The sequence below is a fragment of the Gopherus evgoodei genome, chromosome 2 (genome assembly GCF_007399415.2).
Source record: "Gopherus evgoodei ecotype Sinaloan lineage chromosome 2, rGopEvg1_v1.p, whole genome shotgun sequence".
NCBI classification, from domain to species: Eukaryota; Metazoa; Chordata; order Testudines; family Testudinidae; genus Gopherus; species Gopherus evgoodei.
The window spans coordinates 268,323,318-268,345,617 of record NC_044323.1 but is presented as its reverse complement, the minus strand read 5'-3'; the positions used below and the strand labels follow the sequence as shown (position 1 = coordinate 268,345,617).

Sequence of the window (22,300 nt, the reverse complement as noted above, 5' to 3'; positions counted from 1 at the left end):
CAAGTCTGGTCAGAGGGCAGTTGTCAGTAACATGTGACTTTGTCTGTTTTTGGCCACAATAATATGTGTGGTCCTCTTGTTCACGCTAGGTGATCTATGTGGCATAAGCATCCGTTTCATCCAAAAGTGTAATAGAAAAAGAGAAAAAATAAAGACAATTATTGTTTGTTTTCACCTTACAGAGATAATGGTATACTGATATGTCACCATAGTCCCATATTGTTTGACACAGATTTTAAAATGACATGGTCCCTGCCCCGCAGAGCCTAATAGCTATATTAGAGCAACCAAAAATGTGATGAGAGCAAACAAAGAAAGGTGGAAAGAAAAGGAAAGGGTCAAAGTTACTAATTATGTGAGTCATAGAGTGTCTTTTTCACATTGATATTTTAAAATAAAGATCTAGATCAGCGAGAGGGATGGCGAAGTGAGCACAAAGGAGTTTTCCAATGCTGAATAGCAATCTGAAAATAAATAGGTGTTGAACAGGGATTTAAAGGAGGAGGCTGCTTGGTGGACCAGAAGAATGATGTCATCTCAGATGTAAGAAGACAATGTGGGGACATTGTGACAGTGAGCTTGTGAGGAGAAGCAATAGGGAATAACTAGACCAAAAGAGTGAACAGAGCCCAGAGATCAAAGTGAGGAGGGATGAGATATAGCCAGCACCAGAGGTATGGCAAGCCTTACAAATAAGGGCAGGTATTAACTTAATGCAGGAGAACACTGGGACCAAGAAAGGAGATTTGAGGAGAGGGTCAGAGCGGTAGGAGAAGGTTATTTAGTTGCAGAATGTTGCATATATTGAAAAGAGTTCCTGTGAGCATCACAAATGCTGGAAATATGGAGGTTTCTGTACTTTGGGTGAAAGAAAACAAAGAAAACAGGAGTTTTGCCAATGGGGATGTATTTGAGGAAATATTTAAGAAGTATGCACAGAAAGTGAGCAAGTTTGGAGAGAATCTGTATCTGAGGAGGAAAAAACCCTCCAATACTTTAAGCTTGGTTGGTTGGGGTGGTAATGATGGAGCAATTGAGGAGATGAGAGGGTTTAGGAGAAACCCTCTGGGCATATGGAAGTATGTCAGAAGTGGAGGATCAGATTCAAAGGATAAGATAAGATCATGGTTCTATCTAATTGCAGTGTATTCACTGATGATACTAGAACAATATGAACATGCATTTTACTTCAAAATAGTTGAGAGTTAACCAGTACCTGAAGGCTTGGAGGATTAAGCCCCCATGGGGAACACAATACAGATGGTACCCATTATTCTACCCTTGAGACATTCCTCCTTCTTCCCATCACAAGGACTACTCATCTGGTGCTCTTTTTCCTTAACAAGTCTGGTCCATCATTTAACCTTACTGTTGGTTGGAGGAAACATGAGCTTCCACACACTCTACTCTCTATACACATATACTCATTTATCCTGGGCCTATCTGACTCCTTCCAGTGCTTCCCTCTGGTCCTTGGTGTTGCTGGGTGGCTGGTATACTAATAGGGTCTTCTGAAGTCCACTCAGTATGGATTGCCACTTCCTTCCATCCTAAAGAATATTCTGGGTAAGTTAAACAACTCAATCATATAGCACAAGTGGGAACAAATCCACCCATCCTTGCTATCTAGCTCTACTGAGCTAGGGCTGAGAGAAGTTCTTCAGTCTTTAGCATGGTAGTTAGGGAAACCAAAGGCTGCCACATTCTAGGGAACCTTGGCAAATCTTCTGCTAGAGCTTACCAACTAAGAGTTCTGACTGTCTCTTTGAGCTCAGTGCAGCTGCTAAGCAGGAAGAACAAAGATTCTTCTCTGTTCCTTCTTGACAGATTTTTGGCAGGGTGAGCAGGGAGTGGGGTGGATCTAGGGAGGCATCATGTCCTCTGTCCGTACAAGGAACTCTGAGTATTGAGATAAGGGAAACAGCCCATACCCTAGGAGGAATGAGCTGCATGAGGATATAGATGTATAAAACTTCTAATAAACCCATCACCATTATATTTAGGGACCATACTCAAAACCAAGATTAGCATAATTTTAGCTTGTGAAGGACCATACTAACTGTCCAAGTACAGGGTCCCCCTTAAGACAGCTAATGTAAGAAGGAAGTCCAGTCTTAATTACCTTAAAAGCAAGCAGCTGCTGAGAGGAGAAAGTGGATAGGATTATGAAGCACATAGAGCAGACAAATACACACCAAAACCCAAACTCATATTTACCATATTTCAGAGGCAGAGGGTGCAGTTTGTGAATACAGCAAACCTTGAACAGTAGGTAAATTTGAAAGAGAATTTGAAGTTTGTTTTAGATATTTTGCACAGCTTAAATACCTTCCTTTATTTACACGACTCACTTTTAGAGGGCAGCTCATTTAAAAGCGCAGTGTCTTATTATACACATGACATTTTATTCATGTTGTACATTTATTCTTTCACATAAATAGTAGTTCTTCAATAACTAAACTAATGTTATCTGTGTAGCTAGAAAAGAGAGCACAAAGATGACCACTTACGTTCTCATCTCTATTTTGTTCTTCTATGTGTGTATTTGCATACCTATTTAAATCTCCCTAAACTTTTATTTTTTCCCTAAATAGTATACTTTGTACTGCCTTATCACCATGATACAATATGAATACCTCCATGGTATCTGAGTGCCTATGTGTTTGAAAGGTAGTTCTGTTCAGCTGGAAGTTGTAGCTAGATTCTTCTTCAAGTGTCCTCTGCACATTCCCACTTTTGGGATCTGTGCCAACTGGTGCCCTTGAATTGTGCAGACTTCTGTTAGCAGTGCCTGCCAGAGTGCTCACATGCCTCCTCTCCCTCCTCACATAGTGTTTGAGCCCAACCCAAGAGAAGGGCTGTACAAAGGGCACAGACATGGTTGCTGCATCAGTTCCTTCCAGCTGCTAATCATGGATGGATGTGAGCCATTCTCAGATTCCATGTTACCTAAAAATTCCAAAACCCCTGTCACCTCTGACACTGCTGCAGATCCCTACCTCATCAGTATCCTCAATTATTTGCTTGTCAGATCTGGGCTTGGATCCTCATTATGAGGAAGAGTTGGATCCAACCATTTAGCCAGATCCTTAACTTTCTAAAGGGCAGTCTTCTGATGTGGACCATATTAAATGCACACATTCTCCTAACTGTGATATTGTACTGAACTGGACAAGCTGGCAGGACTGGGAAGTGCGTCTCTGGATCCCTTGGCCATTCTGCCCAAATCCAGAGTTTCCATCTCAACCTATTTCAAGCACTAGCACATTGCATCTGCACTGAGGCAAGAATATTTTGACAGATCCAGGACACTCAGTCTGAGACACTCTGATCTGGGACACTCAGATTCCATACTAATGGATCCCATACCAAGGTCCCTCATGATTATCCAAGATATCTTATATGATGAGGAAGAAATGTGTTGCTCCTCCACAAATCAAGATTTTGCATCAGCATCATGAACTCATAGGCAGCTCCATTCCAGATGAAAATGTAGGAGTAGCCTCAGCTCCCTCAGCGTCTGAGGATGGTATCCAATTCCACAAGTTAGTCAGCAGAATGATTTCTACTTTAAAATTGGCTTCTGTTTCACTGGAGGGGATTCCTCATCCTGTTTTTTACATCCTTGGAAATACCTCTAGAAACAAAGTTGCTCTGCCCATTCTGGAGGGTTTTTGGCAGTCAGCAAAATCAATATGGAGTATTCCATCTTTCTGCCAACCAATTGGTAAGAAAGCAGATAAACTTTATCAGATCCTGTATGATGGGTTTTCTTGTTTTCATATGCACCCTGCCCCTAATTCTCAGATAGTGACTGCAATGATCAAAAACAGGATATATATATTCTACTCCTACTGACAAAGAGGAAAAACATTAGATTATTTAGGAAGAAAATTATTTTCTTCATCCTTAGGTATCTCTTTATTGTCTTCCTCAATAAAAGCAGACAGCAATACCAGCACTACTTGAATGTTTCTTAACAATATAAAAGGCATCCCTTGAAATCCAATATGAGACCTAAGTATTAATCTTCCATTTCTTTAAATGCAGTTACACCTCACTGAGGAAGCAGTAGATGTGGTATATCTTGACTTTAGTAAGGCTTTTGATACTATCTCACATGAAAGATTGAAAAAATGGTTTATTTAGTCAGGAAAAGAGAAGACTGAGGGTGGGAGCAAGATAACAGTTTTCAAGTACATAAAAGGTTATTACAAGGAGTAGCGTGAACAATTGCCCTCCTTAACCTCAGAGGATAGGTCAAGAAACAATGGGCTTAAATTGCAGTAAAGGAGGTTTAGGTTGGACATTAGGAAAACATTCCTAACTGTCAGGGTTAACCACTGGAATAAATTGCCTAGTGAGATTGTGAAATATCTGTCATTGGAAGTTTTTAAGAACAAGATAGACAAACACCTGTCAGGAACAGTCTAATTATTACATAGTCCTGCTTTGAGTGCAGGGGACTGGACTGGATCTACTGAGGTTCCTTCAAGTACTACACTTCTATGATTCTATGAAGTTTGAGAACAACAATTCAACCTTGAATTCTGTTTCCCTAACATTTGGAGTCGGTTTATGCCGTTTTTACAAGTGGCAAAAGATCACTACGGACATATGGGTTTTAGACACTATAAAATATGGTTATACCATCCAATTCAAAACCCTCCCTCTCCCTCCTATTCAGGGACCCCTCTCATGAGTCTGTGTTAAAAATAGAAATCAATTCTCCTCTAAGAGAAGGCGTAATAGAGGAGGTTCTTGTAGATCTCAGATATCAAGTTTTCTACTCCTGATATTTCCAAAGGAAGTTGGTGGTCTTTGTCCAATTCTGAATCTCAGGAACTGAACAGATATATCTGAAAGTTTTGCTTCAGAATGATAACACTAGGATCCATTATCCCCTCCTTCCTTCTCCCGTCTAGATTGAAATTGAGAGTAGTAAACCAAAGACGTTCACTTTGATAAGACTATCACGCAGGAATTATCTTTCTTTTTGCCATAGGGCAGGACCATTTCCAGTACAGGATTCTCCCCATTAGCCTTTCTACTGCACCCCAAGTATTTGCAGAATGTCAGTCTGCAGTGGCAGCTTTTCTGAGAAGACAAGAGATTTTTGTTTTTCATTATTTAAACAATTGACTCCTAAAAAGTATCTACTGGAGATGATCTGAAAGGAGTCATTCAATTCACGTTTTCTATTCCAAAACATGGGCTTTTGGATAAACAGAAATACCTTTTGACCCCAACACAAAATAATTTTTTCATAGGAGCACTTCTAAACTCCAGCATGGTGAGGGCTTATCTCCTGGAGAAGAAATTTCTGAAACTGAAATCTAACATTCTATTTCTGCTTAAGAGTCCATCTCAGAGAGTAAGTTTCTTTTTCTCCCTTCTGGGTATTACGACATCAAATACTTACGTCATGCCTTATGCAAGACTAAGAATGTGACCGCTTCCACACTATTTGGCAACAAGCTTCCGACCTTCAGTAGATAACATGAATCTAATGCTTACCATTCCAAAGAAAATCCAGAAACCTCTGTTATGCTGGATGGACCAGAAACATGCATCAACCCTTCCTCTCTTTCCATGATAATTACAAAAGACACCTCAAAACAGGCAAGGGGGCACACTTCAACAATTTGTTAACAAAAAAACTGTCAAATCAGCAAGAGTGTCACCTTCATATCAGTGTTCTGGAGCTAATAGCAATTTGTTTGGTGCTCAGATTATTCCTTCTTCAGGTGCAAGGATTTTGGTTCAAATGGCCACAGACAATAGAATGGTAATATACAATGTAAACAAAAAGGAAGGGACTCAGTCACCACAGCTTTGCAAAAAGGCAATTGGTACTGCGATTGATATATAATGCACAAGATTTATACAGTAATTCTGCATGTGGAAGATCTCTCCAAGAGTTAGCAGACCAACTAAGCAGAGACTCTTCCCAGATGCAGAAATGGTCCTTAAAGGAGATTGTGGTCCAGACATTTTTTTCCTCTTCGGAATATGCCAAATATAGACCTATTTGCCATAAGGCTTAATGTCAAGTGCCCTCATTATTGTTCAAGATAATGAGCAGATGCTCACTTCCTACAGATACATTCCTCCTCAGTTGGGGTACAGAGGTGATTTATGCTATCCTACCATTCCCTCTAATGTTGAAAGTTGTGAAGTTCAAACAAAATTTAGCCAAACTGGAGTGATACTTATCACCCCAACTTAGCCAAGACAGTAGTAAACAGACTTACTCCTTCTTTCCAAAGGAAGCAACAAATGCTTATCAATATCACCAGACCGCCTGGGACAGCTGCAATGGATATTGTACTATCCAGATCCTCTTTAGTTGCATCTGACAATGTGGACAATAGGATGCAGATGTACAATGTGTTTTAGGTAAAGCTAAAAGACAATACACATGGAAAAGTTACTTAAAATGGAAAAGATTTTCATTATGAGTACATGATTATGTCCTGGGTCAGTTCTTATTCAATGCATAAGAGAGTATTTGCTGTTTCTAAGAATAAGGGTTTATCTACTGGATCACTCAAGGTACATCTAGTTGCAATAACCACTTTCCATATACCAGTAGATGGTAAATCTTTATTCTCTCACAGAATTGCCAAGAGGTATCTGAAAGGTTTGCTAAATCTTTATCTCCCTGTGAGAGAGCCTCATGGAATTTAAACTTCGTGCTAACAAAGCTTATGTCTCCATCCTTCAAAATTTTCTTCTTGTTCTCTATTTCATGTTTCAATTAAAACCATGTTTATGCAATAACTTCAGCCAGGAGGGTCAGTGAACTTCATGCCATAATGGTTCGTTCTCCATTTACAAGTTTTCATGAAGTAGTTCTTTGTCCTTACCCAAAATTTATATCTAAAGTTGTTTCCAATTTCCATATCAATCCATCCATTCATTACTCTACAGGTGTCCCAGACCATGTTTACATAGGACAGAGTAAAAATTATATTGTTTGGATGATAAAGTGCTATCTTTCTATTTAGATAGAACCAAAGATTTTAAAAGCAGCAAAGAATCCTGTGGCACCTTATAGACTAACAGACGTTTTGGAGCATGAGCATTCATGGGTGAATACCCACTTCGTCAGATGCAGTGGATATTCAACCATGAAAGCTCATGCTCCAAAACGTCTGTTAGTCTATAAGGTGCCACAGGATTCTTTGCTGCTTTTACAGATCCAGACTAACACGGCTATCCCTCTGATACCAAAGATTTTAGAATTTCACAAACAATTTCATATGTGAGTAACCATAAGGGAAATACAATTTCCACCGAAACATCATCTAGATGTGTTGGCTGTGTATAGTAGAAAGTTATAAAAATGCCTCATGGCCTCCCCCCTGTTCCACACTCCATTAGATCAATGGCTGCTTTAATAGCATATTTAAGGCATGTTCCACTAATTGAAATTTATTAAATGGTCGTATTGAGTTCAATACATTTACTAAGAATGATGTCTTAAATATTACAGCTAGATCAGATGCCCAATTTGGTAGATCAGTTCTGCAGTCATTACCTGCCATCTATTCTTTCTTTTTCTCTCTTTCTTTCTATTATAGTTGATTACTTGTTTACAAAGCTTCTTCATACTCCTCACCCACCTTCCCGTCCCTCTTCTGCAGAATCCCAGCTAATCACGATTCTGCATTAGCAATGGAATGAACTGAGGTGGCAACATCTGCCTTGCCCCTTTTATAGGTTCTCCCCCAGAATGTGCTCAAACGCTGAGAGGAGAGGTAGGGAGGGGGCCTGAGGACTCTACAGGCGCTGTGAATAGAAGGCTGAACTATTCAATGGCGTTGATTGGCATATATCCAAAGAGTGGGAATGTGCAAGCCAATCTCAAAAAGCCCCGTTACAAGTAAGAAACCTTCATTTTCAAGGCAATTCTTTTTTTTTTTTGTGGTCCTTGAGAGTGTTTGTTTATTCATTGTAGATGCCAAAAAAAAAATCCCAACAAAAATAAACAAAAATATAACCAACAGCCAATATGCCCTAGATAAAATATTTTCATGCCAAGCCCTTTTGGGTAAAGTTGGTAGATCCACAACATAGACAACTAATTGGATGAGATTTTGGTTGGAAATTGGCTTTTCAGAGTTAAAGGATGCTATAAGTAAAGATTTGGAACTGATGCACATCAACTGGATGACATACAGAATTATCTGAATGGAGCAGAGAATAAAAGTGGAAGCTATATCTGCACAGATTCAGGATGTGGGAATTTGGATAGCTGAATTAGAAAACACTGCATCAAGGCCATGACACATTTTTGACTTCTTGATTTAAGAACAAGTCCCTAATATCAGAATGGTTATATTATTTAAAAAAAAAGTTAGTTTCTGTCTTGCATATTGTTAGTATTTTGGGAAGCAGGGAATTGCAGATTTTGTTTTTAAATAGCTGAGTGTTATTGACTCTGAACATCCCACCTGGTTATATTTATCTCTAAGTTGCTAGAAGGTTACATGTAAAGGAGTTTATCCTTTCTGAAAGTGCAAAAACTATGTAGATGACCTGTAACAGAATTTAAGGCAGAAACACAATTCTAAACCAGCCAGACTGGAAAGCAAGTTGGAGTGTCAGGGGAACTGTATTATCCAGCCTATACTTAAGAGGAGAAAGCATTTTGATGTTGCGAAGAGATGGAATTGAATGCTGTGTCTTTTTTTCCTCCTTTCTGGCCAGCATGAGGGAGGAATTTGGGAAAAAGATGCATTGTCCAGCTATGCGAGAAGGAGGACAGGAAATACAGAGTGTTGTTGTTTAATTAGGTCTCAACTTTATTTCTGAATGTCAGGGAGTAACTGGCAGATAAAAGTGTACAGTGCAAGTAATTCCATAATCATTTACATATACTTGGAGAGGGGAAGGTTCTTGTCTGCCCTCATCCTTTTCCCATCTTGATCCCCAGCCAACCCACTGTTGAGTCCTCACCAGCAACCCCCTTGAATGAGGGTTCAGGGAGTCTATGAAGAAGGTGGGGGGTTAGTTCCCTGCCATACCATTCATGGGAACCACAATCCCCCTCTCCCTTTTTTCACTACTTTAAAGAATATCTCCTTTAAATCCTTCACCAATTCATTTGATCTGATCATCATATCGCTTCCCTATGGGGTAACCTGCATGGGACATTTGCCCCATACTTACATAGTGAATTACATAATTATAGCCTGACCCCTGTTTCATATCCTCCCCAACTAAGCCCCCAACCCACTGTGGGGAAGGTGAAAAAAACTATCTTGCCTTGGCAAATCTGATGGTGAGGGGGGAAAAAAAATCTTCCCAATCCCCTGAGAAAGGAATGCCCACAGCAAATCATGACAAAACCAGGTATTTCATTACTTCCAGGAGTGGGATGGTAATTGTTGATCCATCTGATCCAGGTAGAAGAGGGCATTTTCTGCCCTGGCACAGATCTAAATACTCTCCCCTTTCTTCTAATCACCTGGGGAAGAGGATGGGTCAGCTTCCCCATGCTGACCTGGTCTGAACCTTGTGCAGCAAGTCATTCTCTAGCTACCTGGCCCTTACAGGGACCACACACTTTTTCTTACAAGCTAGATGGCAACTCCCACCAATAATGTATGGGGCAGTCATTTCACTTTAACTCCTTTTTCTTTGCAAAAACGTATTGAGATCACCTAGGATGAGTACTGTGATTTAACACACAGGGTTATACATGGATTAACTCCTGACCCAGAAACTCTTTTGGGCACTATACTTTAATAATTTTGGTCTATACCATATTTGGATAATTTTCCATTTTTATATTCTGAGCTATTTTGATATTCCTCTGCGGCAGCCATAGAAGAAGTCATCTCTGCATGGAAGTTCTTCAGTAGCTGTATGATGGAGACAATTGGTTCTTTATGGAGTCGGTGTCAGGAAGATTCCAAATTGCTATAGTAAGGAACTTTTCAGAATACCTAGCCAAATTCTGCTCTTAGTCATTCCAGTGTGAATGCAGAGTAACTCCAATAATATTTTTTATTGGTAACTTTTCAGGACCCTCCTGACACTGATTCTGTAAAGACCCAGCGGTTTTTGTCAAATTCATCTTCAGGGAATTCCAGGAGCAGAGACTTGGCTGTTTTACTAATGGGGCTACTACACATTTTAACCAATATCTGGAAGCCAAATTTAGAGTGTTTCTTTTTAGTTTTTTTAATTTAATTCTCTTTTGTTTTGGATAAATAAGCTAAGTTTGAGGATCCAGCAATGCCAGCTGAAAGTGATTGCCTGAATATTTTAATACTCTATAATGTAGCAGGTTTTAGAATGGAACATTATCTGAAACCTATTCCAGAGTGTACATTCTCTTTTTGTGCATATATGAGTTGTGAGAGAATCTCTGATATGAACATGTGATATACTGAAAATGTCTTTTCCCTTTTAAGATTAAGCAGTACTACATATAGTATTATTTTATGTTCCTACTCACTTAGTTTTGTGAAAATTATTTATGTTATAATAATACATAGATCTGAAACCTCTATTTAAAACAAATGTTTTATTAGCTTGCAAAACACTTAGGACCCATTATTCTCTGTTGGATAAAATGCCTGCCTAAAAGATTAATTAGGAAAGTAGAGCAATAATAATATGCAAAAAAAACCCCAAACCTAAGAATGGAATATTAACAATAGTATATTGTATATGTAATCTATGCCTTCACCTCCAGTATGTTCTTTGTTCAAATTCCAAAAGTTTAAGTCTTTATATTTTATCTAGAAACATTAAACATCTTAAAATCTTGTTCTGTAGTTCTAGGGAATAGTGCTGAGGATTGTGAGGTAAACATAGGCTCTCTCTCTCTCTTACTGCACTGATAGATAGGGATGCTAGAAATTTGAGGACAAAAATAGCCTTTGCTCAGGCTATGTCTACACTACAGCTAATGTTGTATAACGTGTGTCACTCAGGGGTCTGAATAAACCACCTCCCTGAGTGACAAAAGTTACACCAACTTAGGGGCTGATATCTACAGCTATGTCAGTGTGCAGAGTTGGTTGTATCATATACCAATGGGAGAGCTCTCTCTTATTGACATAGAGCCTCTTCACCAGACATACTGCAGTGGGGCAGCTGCATCAGTGCTGCAGCCCTGTATAGGTAGACATGCCCTTAGTCATGTTGGAGGGATTTTTCTCTATTGTTTACAATGATGTGGCTGGGGGAAGAAATGCAATCTCCCTTTCTTGTTTTCTCATCCTCTTGCATTTTACTCTCTCATCTTATAGATCTCTCATTCATTTTGTCCTCTGCTTATCCATCTTCATTACCTAATAACTATTTGTTTGTCTTGTTTTGCCTCTGTTTGCCCTACCTGCCCCCACACTCTGTCTACATTTTCTTTTCTACCCTTTTCATTTTTAAACTGTGCCTCATACTGATATGGAACTACCACTTTATTATTTTATAAGGGTAAAGCCACATTTCCTAAAACACTTTCCTAAGAGTCAGAAGAGTCATGATCTCATAGGGCTTGTTCTGTTGCCACATTTTTAGACTGTAAACTTATTGGACAGGGACTGTCTCTTCTTTCAGATATATACAGTGCCTAGCACAATGTGAGTGCTACTTCATTAAAAATAATAAATAACTAAACTAAAAACTCTCAGTGCTACTTTTCTAGGTTCTTATATAGCAACCATGACTAAGCCCCTCATTAAGATGAATGAATTTATCCACACAGCACCACTGTGATGAAGGGAAGTATCAGTACTCCCATTTTATTGTTGAGGAACTGAGGCACAAAGAGGTTAAACAGGTTCATACCACTTCAGGGAAGCCTTGATTTCAGGTCTTTGCGGATAAAGTGAGGGAAAGCTTTTTCACCCCTAAATATTTTGTTTTACAATGAAAATATATTTTAAGTTTTCCAGTCTACAAAAACATAGATTCTTGATATTTAAAACATATTGTCTTTTCCCTCCTTTCAATAAAACTTTCTGCTGAACTTTAAGGAAAATCTTCATAACCTGTTTCTAAATCAGCTTTGTTTTAGGGACCTGCTTAACAATGTGGCTGACATTTTTTCCCATCAAACAACAGTTCTTTATGTATTTAGAGATTGTCTGGATCAGGTGTAGACAGCTTCAGGTTGATATTATTAAATATCAACTTGAACACCCCCCAAAAAATCATAATCTAGACAAAAAAGATTGAAGAGCTTCTGCCTGACAGTTATATGTAGGAAAGCTGTCACAGGATTGTAAATAAATACTTTTTTTGGCAATGTATTTACATAAATACTCTGCAAAAAAAGTTAGTTTGTTATTTCATTGTTACGTCTGGGATACAGGAACATGAAATACTGAAATGATGCTTTTCAACTGTGCATTTATAATTTAGAAAGTGCATCGGAAATACTATATAATTTGCCTCACTGAAACACACAGCTAGTAAACTTTAAACCGTGTCCTTTTTCATACTTTCACCGTGTATTGGAAGAATTAGATTTCTTCCAGCATAGACAAAAGGAAATATGTGAAACTCAGCAATAGTCAACAGTATGGCAGTTTTTAACCGAATCAGCCCATCTCCTCCTGTTGATCCTATTGGGAAAGGGTTAAGTAGGTTCTGTTTCAGTAAGTCTGGTGACTTATTATGACACCTGCATATAAGTATGGTGGGACTGGTTCTCTGAGGAGAGAGGATCTAGGGGATGACCTTGATGAGTCTTGAGGAAAGAACTATAGAAGCAGACAAACCTGAGGAGCAGGTTTGAGATGATTTATATGTACTATGACTTCTGGGGCATTTTTTAAATAATATTATCTTGGGGTTACAGATTTCTTAAAAAAACCAAGAAGCTTGTACTCATCAAATATCTCAAAATTTTACCCAGTATAACAACGTCAAAAGTATTTCATTACAGGCAAAAGCAGGTTGAACATAAATTTTATGTGAGACAGCGAATATATATTTTTGTAGACTTTATGAAAGAATTTGTAAGTCGAATGTATTTTTCGTTACCAGGTAAGATGTCAAGAAGAATATTTTGTTCAACAAAATTTAAATTGATTAAATCAGTATATTCCAAGGTTCACTACAAAAAAGCTAAAAATTGCAGAGACCAGTACCTTATTAATTGCAGATTTCAAATGTTTTTCTTCAAAACGCATTCTTTCATCAATACACACACACAAAAATTCCTTTTAGGAAGCACTTTTAACTTCCTAAGTAGTCTATTTTAGTCTGTTTTCAAAGGAATTCTGAGGCCAGAAGTGATAGCAAATCCTCAAGATATATAAGAAGTAAACGTATTGGGTTGTAGAATGTATAGCACAAATATTTTCTGTGAGGAGACAAATGAATTTAAAAAGAACAAGAGAGAGGAAACTCACTAGCATTGGAACTTTCAGGCTCTAATAGAAGGGGGAGGGCTTGCAATATTTACTTTCCCTGTTGTCATTGCTTTAAATCAAGGCAGGGTTGGTACATGCAGTTCCAGGAACTTTGCATGTAGAATTCTCAGACCCTAGAAAAGAAAACTATTTTTCTGTGTGTAGAGTCTGTGGCATATATTGTAGTAGGTGGCTGCAGCATCATTCATGGATGGAAACAAGTGTTTTTAATTGGAGGTCGAGAGTTAAAAAAGAAAGAAAGAAAATAATAGCTACTGAATATCACATTTTTGTAGTAGTTTTGTAGCATGACTACATTTGTCTATTTTTAATAAAGTGAGATAAATTTCTGTTCCAAACTCAGTGTTTTGTTTTTGTTTTGTTTTGTTTTTTTTGTGGAAGGCTGAAGCCCACAACTAAGCCCTCACTTTTCCAATTACATGACATTGTATGACATTTCCCCTCCTGATATTGAGCAGTATCCTGAATATCAGTTAGCTGCAGTTTCTCTTTCCCAAAGCCTGCTGTAGTTCTGTGGGGCTGTTTTTTTCAAAAATGGTTTCTAATTTGAGGAGTTCAGCTTCACCTAGGGTCTGATTATGAGGACTCAGAACCCTCCTAAGGACTTCATTTTCATTTCTGAACAGTTAGCACACCAGAAAATCTGGCACAAAATCTAAATTTGGACAAGGAAAATGAGAGATCCAACATTAAAGGCATCATTTGAAAGTTTAGATCTATGTATAGAATGTGTGAAATGGTAAAGTAGATAAAAGTGCTATATACTATTTAAACAAATTTACAGTCCACTTCTACAGCTTTGGTATGTATATCAAGACAGCTATGTTGTTAGGACATCTGGCAGTAAACTACTTTGACTGTGGGTACTGAATGGTAGTAATTACTACTTAATTGGGGCAATGTTATTCTAAACAGGGAAAATATTAGCTAGGGCAAGATATTTTAATAGTGATTCCTTGCACTGATTTCTAAATGGCACACATGGCAGTGTTTAAGAGTGTCTAGGTAATGTGACAAAGTCAGGCTGGACGGCTGCAGGAGGGGCTGGGAAAACAGGTATGTTAGCCTAGAATGCTAAAGGCCCTTTTTCCTACAAGCTGGGAGTGGGAAGGGGTTACTTCAGGTCAATTAGAGACACTTGAGTCCAATTAAGGGCTGCCTGAAACCTGTTAAAATCTCTCTCCTGGGTGGGGGGAGACAAACTGATGTTAAGGCTGGAGACAGGAAGGTGATAGGCTTCTCCAGGGTGAGAGACTGTGCTCCTCCCCATAGGGGAGACACCCAAAACCCAGTGCCTGTTTAGGGGAAGATCTGACACCCCAGGGCCAGTGACAGGACAACTCCTGTTCCTTTGAGAGGGCCAGAGAAAGGTATTTCCCCTTTGTTTTGGTGTGTTATAGACTTTTTCCCTCTGTTTGGCAGAGGCGCAATCCTCAGGCCTGCCCCGACGCCTACTGGGAAGGCTCTGAGAAACAAATCCCAAAGAGGGAAGAGAAACACTCTCCAGAGTGCTATTTTTTCTCCCCCCTTTTTTTTAAAGAAACAAAAGCCAATAAAATAACCTAAATATCAAACAGTAAAGAAGTACATTAAGATAATATTAAGCACTCAGAAGTCAAGAAATGCAAAAGTTAAAGTAACAAGTGCAATTTGATCTCTAACCCTTGTGTATTATACAATGCAATCTTAAATCTGTATGCTTCTTATTTAACTAATCACATAAAACCACTTATCATACTTTTCCATAATACCTGAGATACACATGTAGCATCTTACAGTATACATCTAGCTGTTGTATAATAATGTTTCAATTTAATATATCTTTACTAATTTATGATAGAATACTATTATTAAACCATCTATAAATATGTTTATTAACATTAAATGGAGAAATAAGACATGGCAGCTGAGTTTTGTAACATCAGCTCTCCAAGGTATTTTATTACATTTAGCAATAACTTTTTAAAATTTCCTACTCCATGCTTTATTTGCCTATACTTCACCACACCCAATTTAAGCATTTTTTATTCAAACAAAAAAGTAGCTTTCAAGTTTGTTTGTTTGTTTTGTCTTTTACATGGTCAAGGAAACTGAATGTTTGCATGATTAATAATTCAATTAAAGTTGATAAGTTACCCATCTTTCCTGGATACATGTGGCTATCTTTAGCTTATTTACTAAATAAATGTAAAATAGCATTGCAGCATGTTACTGAAGTATTACTAAGAGCCACAGATATTTGAGTAGTTCTAGATTTAAAACTGTCTCCACTTATACCCCTATTCATATTTGTATTCTCACTGCAGTTTTGATAAGCATTTCACTCCTTCTCACTGCCTTTATCTTTAACTTTAAATAATCCATGCATTAAGTGCTAAATGTTGAAAATAAAATAATTGTAATAAACTGTAAATTAAAAGATAGGCAGTCCTGAAAATAAGCTATACTAAACACATTTTGAGAAAGGAAGGAAATTTCCATGAAAATAAACAATTATGTATGAAAAATGTTACATTTTTCTCTCCATTACATGATATTACATTTTCATTCATTTTCAGTAGGTGATATTATCAGACCTAGCTAATAAAGAAATTGCACCTAGAGATTATGATTGTTAAGCTATTATTGCATCCCCAAGAAGTGTGCTCATGTAAGAGGTTTTGAATCCAGTATAGTCTCTTTGTCACCCCAAGAACTTATTCTTCCCTCCACTTCCACCAACATAGGCAAAATGAAAATCACATTTCAGCTCTACAAATAGAGTTGGGGAGTAGACCAGTCTCACTCCTCCAAATTCTCCCTTTCTAAACCTGTAAGGCAAAGCCATACAAGTTAGTACAGGCAGTGCCCATGCTATGGAACACCTACACGTGCACACTATGAGGGCATCAATGGTTGGGAGGGTCTTTGGCTGTCAAAGGCTACACTGTGGTGAGGAAGCCAGGTGGCAATGCAGTGGAAAGGGACTTGTTCTGGGATGTCTGTTGCCTGCGGTCAACATCCCAGGATCTGCTCAGATCTGTGCAATGGAAGATTTTTGAGGAAAATCTGTGAGTAAGATTTCAGTGAGATCCCTATCTCTTTGAGAGTTATCCATATGTTGAGGAATATCATGTGCTAAGAGAAGGAAATATCAGGGCAGATGTTTTCACAACAATTCTAGAAACCTTGATATAACAGATGTCATGATCTGGTGGAAGTGCAAGTTTTAAAAATAAAAATCAGTGGTCGCTGCTTGTTTCTGGCTAAAAGCAGAAAAGAAAATACAGGTATTGGCCCTGTGAAGGGGGTGACATGCTACATAAAGGAGTCCATAGATTCTTTCATGCGACTATAACTTATGTATACAAATCCCAGATAATACAAATATAGTAAGCATATGCTACAGACTACTAGGCCGGAACAATAAAAGAAAATTCTGTACACTAAAGAGATTTCTCACATTGCAAGTTTTGAGAAGTTAAATTAATTCTGTGCATCATTCATCATGGATGAAAATGATGAGAAAAATCCTGTTTCAAGGCAACTGTTATTCAGGAGCTCATGATGGGACATAAACAGAGACATCACTAAAGAAAGAATAATGGATTAACTTCAGATACATACATGCAGTAAATCACTGGACCTGGATGATATTCATCTGGGGGTGTGAAAAGACCTGAAAAGCAAAACAGAAGAACTACTGACAAAGATATATAATAATATATTCTTAAACAATAACTTCTCCTAAAAAGATTAGAAAATAGCTAATTTGGTGCCCGTCTCAAAACAGAATCTGAAGATGAGCTGAAGGATTATAGACAATGAACTTCACCTCAATAACAGCGAAAGTGATTGAAGCTGTAATTAAGGGCATGGTATTACAACAACTGCATAAATATAAATGGAGAAGGTCAAACTAATTTACCTTCCAAAATAGAGAATGTCCTTGCAAACAGAATTATTTGAAAGAGTTAACAGAATAGTATATGAGACCTAGTGAGTCCACATAATTTATCAATATTTTTTTTTCAGTCTTCTGACAAGTTCGCTCACATGAGACTACTGAAGTAGAAAAACAAAATAGCCACAGGGTTACTTCCTTTTTTTTCCTCTTGTGGAATAAAAACTGATTAAGTGATAAGAAACAAAGCACATGTATAATATATATACTCTGTGGCACAATCCTGCATTTGTAGGAGATGGAATAGATGTCCTCATAGGTCTGTCTTTGGTTCTAATTTGATCTCTGTGGAAAAAACCCGAACAACAAATAAATTAATAAATTCCTTTTCGTCAAAGTTGAAAGAAGCCAATAGTGAGTCAGCCTTGAGGTCAGCCTCTTTTATTACCATGACATCTTAGCTCTATTCAGAGTTTTAAAACAAACCTAGCCCCGCACACATACACACCACCACCAGACTAAAGTTTGTCAAATGGTGTTTCCTCTTTTTTTTTCTGTCCCTTAACAGGAAAAAAAATGTATGATTTTTATTCAGAAAGAAAAAAAAGTTTTCTCTCTACTGTTACTTGCCAAGAGAAGGTCAAAGGTCTCTTTCTACTTAAATGGGACTGTGATGAGGTTTGTGTTAGTTCTTAGTTCTTGAAAAAGTTACTGTAGGACCAGCCTCCAAGAAAACCTTGTCTCCTGCACATTCAACCATAATGGACAATTACATTGTTCCTGCAGGAAAGACCTGCTGAATATAGTCAAAGTCTCAGAGGATTTTCTTTTAGGTGTCTTCACCCTAGGGCCTAGGCCATCCTTTCCTTTTAAAGAAAGGGCTAGGATTTTACACTTAATATTTTATTACAATCAGATGAGTGAACCCATATTCGTGAGGAAATGTGCTACTGCACTCTGTGCTAATTAAAACGTTCTCAAGGCTGATACTTTCTATCCCAAGTAAATTGGACTGGCATAGTCCAAAACAGGTAGTAACAAATACAGGCATTTTTGTGGAGGGGGTGATCAGCAAAGAAGATATACAGCAAGGAACCCAGAGAAACCCTAACCTGCAGACTGTCCTGACAATTTGTGGGTATACATTCTTTGTCACCGGGGGCTCTGCTGTGGTAGCAAGCTCTTTATAAGATTTTTCTCTGCCTAAAGCGAAACTTCCATCTTGCTGGGGTTTACCGTTAACCAACTCTTCTTTATTCAAGGTGCTGTTCTTGTACAGAAACTGTATGCACGAGGATTGTCCTGTAATTAAATGCTGGGAAGGACTGATGGAATTGTGAGTCATCTATATAGTGTTGACCTTTCAGTCTATCTCTCCTAAGACTAGATACTGAATAGGATTGGGGAAATATTTAAGCCTTGTGGCAAAGTTGGCAAAGATGCACATTTCCATTACTATGTTCTGTGGCTTTAAAGGAAAAATACAATCCCTAAAATGATTCAATTATTTCTATGGAACCTGGTATAGTAATTGCCATATTGGATCAGACCAGTGGTCATCTAATCCAGTGTCCTCTCTCTGAGTGACCAGCAGCAAATACTTCAGAAAAAGGTGTAAAATAATCCTCAGTGGGATAATTTGTCCTCCATGAGAGTCTCATGCTGATCTCTAGTAGTTAAGAGATTGGTTTAAACCTTAAAGGATAAGGTTTTATATTCCTTTCATTTATTTTTACTATTTTTTTTAAGTTAACAAGATTATCCAGAGTTGTAGTACATATCTATATAAATGTCAGATCTCTTTTTGAATCTTGTTAAGCTGTTAGACTCAATTAGCTCATTTGGCAGTGAGCTCCACAGTTTAATAATGTTTTGCAAAAAAAAAAAGGTTCCTTATCAATTTTTTAATTTGATACTTTAATTTTAATCATATCCTTGTGTTATAAGGCAAGAGTAACAGAAGCTTCTGATCTACTTTCTCTGTTCCATGCATTATTTGATATTATTTTATCATGTTCCCTCTTATTAGTCTCATTTCTAAAATAACCAACCCCAATCTTTTCAATCTCTCTTCATATGCAAGTTTTTCCACGTCCATAATCTGTCTTGTTGCCTTCTGCGAGGCCTCACTAATTCTGCAGTATTTTCTGAGATAGAATGACTAGCACTTCACTCAGTATCCCAGACGAAGCTATGCCATTGATTTAATTAAGGCATTATAATATTTTCCATGCTATTCTCTATCCCATTCCTTAAGCATCCTAATATCTTGCTTACTTTCTTGACTGCAACAACTAATTGGGCAGAGGTCTTCCCTGAGCTGCTCACAGAGATGCCCAAGTCCCTTTCCTGAATTGATACAGTTAATTTAGAATCCTGTAAGTGTCTAACTTAATTGGTTTTTTCCTCCTGCAATGTACATTAATTTATTGAGATCAACACTGAACTTTTACCCGGTCATCTAGCTTGGTTAGTTCCCAGTGAAGATCTCTGGACTTGAGGAAGCTAAATAAACTTGTGTTCTTTGCAAATCTTGCTCACATGGCTCAAACTACATCTCACTCCCTTTCTAGCTTACATTGATTTCTGCTCATTTCAATGGGAGTTGGGTACCTAAACACCTCTAAATATCTTCCCAAAGATCATTTAAAAGTCTAAATACCGTCAACTGTTCTCCTTTCACCCATTACTATATTGACATGTTTGAATAATTATAAGTTGCTGAGATGTGATTTTTCTTTGCAGAAACTAGGTTTAGACTCTATAATATCATGGTCTTCCAAATACTGCTTTATTCTATTTTTCAGTTATCTTTTCAACCGACATACAAGTATAAGGCTTGATATTTCTCATTCCTCTGATCATCCATAGAATCATAGGTGAAACATGTTCAACCAACCAATCCCCTGGTTTTAATGATATAGATATATCTTAGAAGCTCAGCTTCTTCAGAACTCCTGGATGTATACTGTTGGCTGTGGTGACTTACTGCTTTTTAAATTAAACCATCAGTTTGTTCCAACACCTCTTCTGACACCTGAATCTCTGATAGTATCTCCTTTTTATTACTGGAAAAGATCAGATGTCCTTCATAGTGCCTGGAGACAGGGAGTGTGGTAGCCACTGGCTGAATAAAATGATAGTCTGTCCAAAACAGTGGCAGGATTGTAATATCCTGGGTATCAACATCCAGCCCGAAGATCATGCCAAAGGAATAGCCTGCAATATGGGAAGAACTGGAAACAGACTGTTTAAGTCCTAAGAAGAGAGGAAATTACTTTAGGAGTTTCTGCAGCCGCGGCTTTACTGACATGCTAACTAACTTCCCCCAGCAGGATCAATCAAGAAAAGTTCAAAACTACCCTACAGAATGTCTCAGTTAACTCCTTTAAAAACCTTTCATCTATGAGAGTATGTGATTGAACTGAGCAAAAAAAAAAAATCTAAATTTGATTTTGCTAGGAGTGAACAAGTTAAATGGAAAAATTGAAACAGAATTGTATATCAGACGCCCTTTTCTGCATTTGAGGTTGGGTGAAAAGATAAATATAGTCCTACCTACTGGCTTTTCCTTTCTGTCCTGGAATGTGACACATTTAAAAAGTTCATTTTTAAACATTCTAAACTGGGGCCAAATTTGACCTGAGATTTGAAGAAAAAAAAAACACTGCTGAAAAACTGAGATGTATAAAATCAACTTAAAAGTGAAGGGCTTGATTTTTAGAAGAGGGGAGCATCCCTAATTCCAGTTGAAGTCAATTTCTATTTTGGCTGACTATTCAGGCCATGAGAGAGCTAACAGCTAGGGGAAGCTCCCAACACTGTCAGAAAACCATGTTCCTAGGAGAACTATTGTTGATTTGTTTCTTTACCTCTAGGGTATGGAATAAAGTTAATGTTAAAATGAATGAGAATTAAGAAGTGTGTGATTTTATGGAGAGAAATATATTCTCATCTTCCTAGACTTTTGCTAAGTCTGTGCCAATGCACCATTGAAAAATAGATGTTTTAAAAATAGAAATGTGCCAAATGGAGCTTAGACAGCAGTATTTCACCTTACTATTTTTTTTATAATAGTGTTGGTCTGTAAATCACCTAATTCTTAGCCTTATTTTATATGTATAAATAAATAAAGCATAAGAGTGAAAACATTCTTATGGTTTAAAATGACATTTTCTAGGAAAGAAGATGGCCCCATTTCATCCTTTTTTCCTCAATTTTTACTGGAATTGACCTTTTTTCCCAGTTGCTTATTGAGATTTAATATTGATTTAACTCTGTATTAAATCTCCCTTGAGATTATATTCTCAGAATTCATGTTTAATGGGATTCAAAATATTTATCTTGGGTAATTCTTGATTAAATATTTATATTATTTAATTAATGGTTGTGTTTGGCTGTATGTTAATTATTTTCATGAAGTAATATTTATGATCTCTTATTCCTCAGTTCAGTGGAGAGCTGGTCAGAGTAATTTGTAATATTCGGGGTTTATTTTGGGGTTGTACCCCTCTACTTTTCAATTTTGTTCAACAGGAGACTAGATATGATGCTTTCTATTCAATAAAACTTCATTAAAAACTATTTACTATGTCATAGATTGATCATCTGTGGTGCTGAGGAGGATATAGCAGTGATCAGCTTGCCCCATGTATCACAGAGGAAAATCACTTTCTGCTTTATCCCTACGCTTTGGGCATTGCTGGAGCCAGGCAATCAGATAGCTCATTAGTGGGACTCTGATCCCATTTTGTAATTCCTTATATACTCAACTACAGTATTTCAAAATGTATTCACCTATGTGAAAAATAAGAATGAGCATTCAATCTAAGAGTGAAAATGCCCTATTCCTTATTGGGAAATATATATGAATGTATGTTTACTTTGTGAGAATGAAGTGAAAGCCTTGCCTTTTAACTCCTTTGTGCCTTTTACTTATAGCTTCCCACAAGCATCCATGGCAGAATGTAGCTAAACTCATGCTTCTGGAAAGGTTTTATAGGGGCAGCATTTATAC

At 37.6% G+C, this 22,300-nt stretch overlaps 1 protein-coding gene across 5 annotated transcripts in view; it reads left to right on the top strand.

Moving 5' to 3' along the window:
- The window catches only part of CSMD3 (CUB and Sushi multiple domains 3), a 1,232,975-nt gene that overhangs the window by 597,248 nt on the left and 613,427 nt on the right, over positions 1–22,300 (top strand). The window lies entirely within an intron of this gene.